Here is a 6,986-nt window from a genome sequence, read left to right on the forward strand (position 1 = left end):
AACTCCCCTTTGGGGTGAGAATATAACACACACATGATCTACCTTCATGAAGTTAACAACAAAGAAAAAATACATATCATTTAAGAATTTTATTACCTTTGGGCAAATAAATTTCTTAAAAATATGTATTAATTCAAGCAAAAAATAATAATAAATTTATATATTTAAATTATTACCTTTAGGCAAATAATTAAAATATACACATTTAATATTAACTCACTTCATGGAATGTGAACTAATATATATAACTACTACCTTTGGGCAAGTAATTACACATATAGCCAACCAAAATAAATATTTTCTATAACATATGAAATTTGGTGATAAAATAATCATTAAAAATTTAATAATTTTCAACCAAATTTCCAAAAGAGATATATAATTGCTTTTATTATATTTGATAATCAAAAAATAAAGTGTCCACCATAACACATTATTTTTGTATCAAACAATCAAGTTTTATATCTTTAGAACAACAAATAATTAAAAGATGTGAATATAAGAAAATTGGTGGAGACTACATAGTCAAGATAAATTAAACAAGAGACTGACTATGTCTTATGGAACGAGAAGAAACCCAAAAAAAATTTTCTATGATCGACAGATTTCGAAAAAATAATCAAAAAATATTTTTAATAATTTTTTAACTACATAATTATCATTAAAATAATAATAATTATTAAAAGAAGTCAAAAAATTAATTAAAAATCATAGAAAAATCAGAAATTTAATTTTAAGCACGCTGGAAAAAAAACGTCGAAAAACGACACCCGGCGGTGCCGCACGCGCCCCCACGCGCGGGCTGTGCGAGTGGGCATTGCGGCTGGACATCATCTTCAAGCTCCAGCCGGATCTCCAGGCGGGTCGCGCGACCCGGTTCGTGCGTAGTCGGGTCTGGACGAATTCCGGCCAAAAAATACCACGAAAACTTGCGATTTCTGATGGGTTTTGTTTGGGACGAAGTTTCTTATCAATCTATGGTATTAATTTCGGATGTAAAGGACAAAAAAAGGTGTCAATTGGATTGAACACAATCCGAAAACTAAGAACAAATAAAAGAGCCCGATTTGGCTATGTGTGTCATCCAATTCGAAAAATCAAACTTGTAGAAACATTTTAAATCAATTGGTAATGAGATTTGCACCATCAATTTTAATGTAGAAACAATTGAATCAAAAAACCCAAATTTAATTTGGTAAAGAAAAAAAAATACATAAACCCTAAAAATTTAATCTTAAAATTCTCCTAATTTACTAAACGATTTTAGTAATATAAGATATCAATAGAAAGAGAATTTTATGATAAATAAAACCCCTAAACATTTAAGATTGAACAACGAAAAAATTAACAGAAAATAATTACCAAATTAATATGTAATTGAAGAAAATTAACATATACATATTAATGTTATACAAATTATAGGTTCTAAATCATATACAATTGGCAATCTGATACCACATGTTAGATAAATTAATATAAACCCAAGATCAATTTGTATATAACATAGAACACAATAGTAATATATAATAATTAGGTATGTGTACCTGATTGATCCATATCAATTATCTCTGTTTGATCCACAGCAGTTACTCCAATTTGATAGTGCAATACTATCAACTAAGTCTTCCTCCCTAGATCTCTAAATCAGAAGCAATTTATTTATCTGATTATCAAAAGGTATACAATTGTGATGAGACAATATGTATTTATAGAGTTAGGGAGGGGACTTAGCTACAAAACCCTAGTTGGGCTGGGCCTGCTCATCAAAGGCTTCAGTCAACTAGAAAAGCCCACACTTCTGCTTCACCTAGACTTTACACACAGATGCTAAGCCCATTAACAATTGATCACCAACAACATGGGCTAACACAGCAAAGAACTATCCAATCAACCCAAGTTTTAATAAAACCAATAAAACTTAATGTAAGCCTAAATAAAAAGTCTAACAGGATGCGCTTTAGATGAGCCAATATATCATATTTTGCTCGTGTCATCTCATCTTCACCAATGCTTTTACATCTTCGATTGTCATTGGCGGATTCTTGGTTGGCCGAAGATGAAGGCTTTTGAAGGTCTCGTTTAGCTTTTTCAAGCTCTTTCGCTTCTTTTTCCTTCTTTGCAACAATTTTCCGCCGCATATCTTGCAAGGTAATTTCATCTACCTCTTTTTCACTTTTAGGTGAGGTAGATTCAGGATCTTCTTTTGTTAAAGTCATGCAGCAATCCGACACACTGTCATTACAACTAGCTGCCTTGTCCCGTAACTCTTTTGGTAAAAACTCCTCCAGAGTTACTAGATTTCGTCTTGGTTGTTCGAGTTCGTTTCTTTTGGAAACGACCTTTTGCTTGCCGATCCTTTTCTTACTCTTTTGATCCTTTATATCTGGTCTACTCCGAAATTTAACTCCGGAGTTTCCAGATGGCTTCCGAGATGGAATTTTTGCCGATTTTTTCCGAGGACATGTTTGCCATGTACTTTCTAAATCCTCTTCACTATCATACCAATCCTCCCAAATTTCTAGATTAGGCTCTGTCATGAGCTCATATAATGTAGGAATATTTGGGTTTCCTGGCCTTGGCATGTCTGAGTGGGCTTGGACTATTGTAACTTCCTTGTCGACTTCAAATGCCACAGAAATTATGTGCCTTTGTGTGGGATCATTTGGTATTTGGTCATTCTCAGTTAAGGAAGTTGTATTTGTTGTCGCTTTCCCGAGAGAAGAGTCAATCTCAATCTCTTTTCTCTTGATCATGCCGTCGATAATGTTTTTAAGGATGTAGCAATCCGACAATGGGTGACTCACAATTTGGTGGTACCGACAATAATTTGGATCATTTGTCATACCAACCTCGTTCGGTCATTTCGGCTCGGGGAGTCGTATTGCCTTAGCTTTTAACAACTCATCGAAAATTTGGTCGACATCATCATCGTCGAATGAATACTTAACTTCTTTCCTTTCTTTGAGAGTTAATTTCTTTTGTGGCTCCCGTGCCTTCCCTTTATCTTTGTTGTCGGTATTGATAAAAGTTTCCATTGATTCTCCCTTCTTGAATGGCTTTTTATTTTCGAATCTCGGTGAGGGTTTGCCACCCCTTTGCTGAGAAATTTGTATCTCAATGTTGCAGGCCTTCGAGATGAGCTCATTAAAAGTTTTGGGTTCTGTTGTGCCCACAAAAGTTGCCACCTTAGGGTTGAGGTTTTTGGCGCACATTGAAACCGCCGCTTGTTCCGATATCCTTTCTGGACATTGGAGATTGAGGTTTCTCCACCTGGTTATGAACTCATTAGCGCTTTCACTAATTCGTTGCTTTGTTTCCACCAGGTCATGGAGACTTATGGTCTTCTTTGAGCTCACAAATTGTGCCGGGAAAGCTTTTTGCATGTCATCCCAAGTAGTTATCGATCCTGGGGGTAACTGAGTATACCAGGTGAATGCTGCCTCTTTTAGAGATTGCACAAATTGCCGGATCAATAGTGCATCTGATTGGGCAGATTCACCACATGCAGAGGTGAAATAGGCCAAATGCTCATGGGGAGAACCATTAATTCCATCAAACTTTTCAAACTTTTGTCTGATGTAGTTTGGTGGAAATGGAATTTGATCATAGTAAGCCAGGTATGGCTTATGATATCCAAGAATAGGCATTGTTGCAGCCTGATATTCCCGAATACCCTCCATGATAAGAGCCTTCAGGTCCTGCTGAGGTTGGACACCAGCTAGTGGTGGTTGCACACCTTGTGGTGGCGGTTGTGTGTTGCCTACAGGCGGCACTGAGGACGAGGATTGTTGCCCAATCTCACTCTCCTTTTGTCTCATATTAACTTGATGAGATAATTTTGTTGAGAATCGGGCTACTTCTTCATCCTTCTCAGCCAATAATCTTTGCAGTTCCTGAATCTTCTCTTCATTACTGATTGTCCCAGTTACTAACACTGGCATATTTTTATCATTGTCAATGGTTAGTGCTTCGAACTGAGTAATGAGATCAGCAGACACCCCCTCACTGTGTTCAATAAAGGGAGTGTCTTCTAAAGAGTGTTCAGATGTACAACACCCCTCTTCCTGAACTTTTTGAAAAGAGGGATTCACTGATTCCTGAATAGGAGTTGTACGCATGGCACGAGCTCTCGATCGAGTTACAGGACCCGTGTAGGAGGTAGGCTTAACAGTTGAAGTGACCCTTGTTGGTCGGTATCCCTGGTGAAACATCCAGTCACCATGTTCTCTTCGGAATGAGTTAGGGCTTGCTTCGGGAACCCTTACACTATCGGTTCTATCCTTCTTTGGGAAGGAGAAAGGCGTCCTACACCCCTCATCTTATAAAGGGTGTTCATTGATCTTAGCAGATGCCCCCTGTTGACCTTGGCGGTTGACAGAGATTACGATCGGAGGCCTAATCGGGGTGCCTCCTACTAATTCCCTCGTTTCAAGAGGGTTTGGTGAAGGTGAAGTGTTTGTTCCCCTCCTCCCTTTTGTTGCCTTCCTACCTCTCCAAGGTTGAGAAGTCGATGTTGCCTCAGTTTCCTCCGCAGAGATAACCATCACTGAGGCGACAGTGGGTAAGAAAATAGGAATGGAACCAATCATGATAAGCTCATGGCCCCGTTCCTTTTGGATCATTACGGGGGAGCCAATCTTCGTTGGTCTCCCTTCTGTCTTGGCAACCTTTGCCGCAGACCTTTTCATTGCCCGGGCTTGCCTCTTTTTAAAGCCTTTTGCTGCCTTGCCTCTTAAGGCCTGTGCAGTCTTAAGAATACTCTTCACGCCTTTCCCTCTTCCAGCCTTTCTAGCTGGCATAGGTGTCTTCACATTCTTCATTGGTTCGGGCACCCTGCATGAAATGGGTGCTCGATCAATAGAAAATACTGCCAAGAAGCAGTTCTTTTCCCCTCCTTGGGCAGATGAGGTTGTTGGTAACTTGTGGAAGTAAACTATGACTTGTGGTGCCATTTTTTCCTGAAAACGGTAAACATGATTAGCACCATAAAGTTAAAGTTAAATAATAGTCATCATAGTTGGAGATGAAAAGGAGAATGGGTCCCACCGGGCGTGCCAAAAATTATGTTAAGCAAAAATTTCACATTTAGAATATTAAAAATAAATGCAAAACACAATTTCGCCTATGCTGAATTATAGCATAAGAGTTTATTAATTTAAGTTCGACCCATCCAAGATTATAAAAATAATCTTTTAATTACAATCCTTTTATTTAAAGGAAATACCCTTTGATTCCAATTACGATGATATTAAATAATTAAAATAATTTGAGAAAATTTTGGGGTAAATTTGGAATTGCAGCTGAACTCAGTCCATTTAATTAACCGAGCTGCCTACATACCTTCTTTGTGAAGGATCAAGCCACCTGTAGTTCAGAATACGATATTTTGGAATTTAGATATAAGGATTCCGGTAGATGACCACTTTCACGAATCCTTTGCTATTTAAAAAATTTAGGAAAATTCCTAGGTGTATGACCTTTTATGGAATTTTGAGAGTTGTGTGTTTTATACCATTTTTGCGGTATCGACGACTGCACTTAGTCTTAGCAACTAAGTTGCCTACGTATCTTTTTATAGGAATCAAGTCAAACGTAGTTCCAAATTTTAATTAATTTTATGAGGTGAATGACCTCCTTTTTTTTTTTTTTTTTGGAATGCCATTTGCTTTGCTATGGCTTTGAATTTTAGTGCACTTTTTAATTTTTAGGTAAAATTACCACTTTTGAGATTTTCGTGAGGTTAAGACCTCTTTGAAATTTGGTGAGGTGAATGACCTCTTTAATACCCCAAGATTAATTTTAGTGAGCTCATTTGGAATTTTGTGCCATTTTATATGGCTTTCGAAATTTACCACTTTTTGGTGATAAATTTGAGTATGGAGATTTTTTTATTATCTTGTATAAACTTTAGAATTTTACCATTTTTTTTTGTGATGAAATTCAGTTTTGCAATCTTTTTATTATTTTTAGAAATAAAAAGATAATTTGACTGATATTTAATTATTTATTCCAAAATTTGGGGAATAATAATTTATTTTTTATTAAATACTATCTCAAATTTAAATTATTCAATTAAAAAATAGTATCTAAGATATTTATTTATAATTCAATTCTTATTTTAAATTAAATTATATAACCTGAAATGTATTATATATACCATTTATCTTTATATATCATACGACATAATTTATGTACACATATATTATTATGTTTTTTTTTAAATTTGTACGCCCCTGCCAGCGGATATACATAAGAGTAAGTTATTATATTTTTGTTGACATATACATAAGAATGCATATATATATATATATATATATATACTTTTTTTACTGACTATAGGTATATATAAAACTTTTCTTTTTTTTTTTTTGTTTCACTGACTATGCACATGGGCTCTATATCCTTTTTTTTATCAGTCATAATTATTTATACATATATGTATATAGTTATATTATAGTATACATATATATATATACTTTATCTAGTATACGCCCCCGTTTTAAAGATAGTGAGAAAGAATATATATGTATGTATGAGGTGTTGCTACAATTGCACCTTGAGCCCAAAGTAATTTGCTATATATATAAATCGTACTCTAGAGTCTTGCGCCAATAGTATATATATATATGCATAAACATATCCGACTCAATTTCATCTCTTTTTTTTTTTGTCTTTTGTCAAGAATTATAAATTGAAGCCCACAACTCAATTGCTTTTGAACCTACGACTCAGGAGGCTTAATTTAATTGCAAAGAAAACAAATCTAGAGCACCAGTGCAGTATAAACAAGGTCAATTTACTTTTTCTCTTTTGCTTTTTTTAATTAAAATATACTTTTACCATCATAAATTTGACAATAACTTTATGGATAAGTACATTATTGGATGAGAGCATCCAAATTTTGGTGGAATGAGGGCATTCCATGGATGAGGGCATCCATAAATTTAATGGAATGAGGGCATTCCATAAATTTAAATTTAGTGGAA

The sequence above is a fragment of the Cannabis sativa genome, chromosome 6, assembly GCF_029168945.1.
Source record: "Cannabis sativa cultivar Pink pepper isolate KNU-18-1 chromosome 6, ASM2916894v1, whole genome shotgun sequence".
Classification (NCBI taxonomy): domain Eukaryota; kingdom Viridiplantae; phylum Streptophyta; class Magnoliopsida; order Rosales; family Cannabaceae; genus Cannabis; species Cannabis sativa.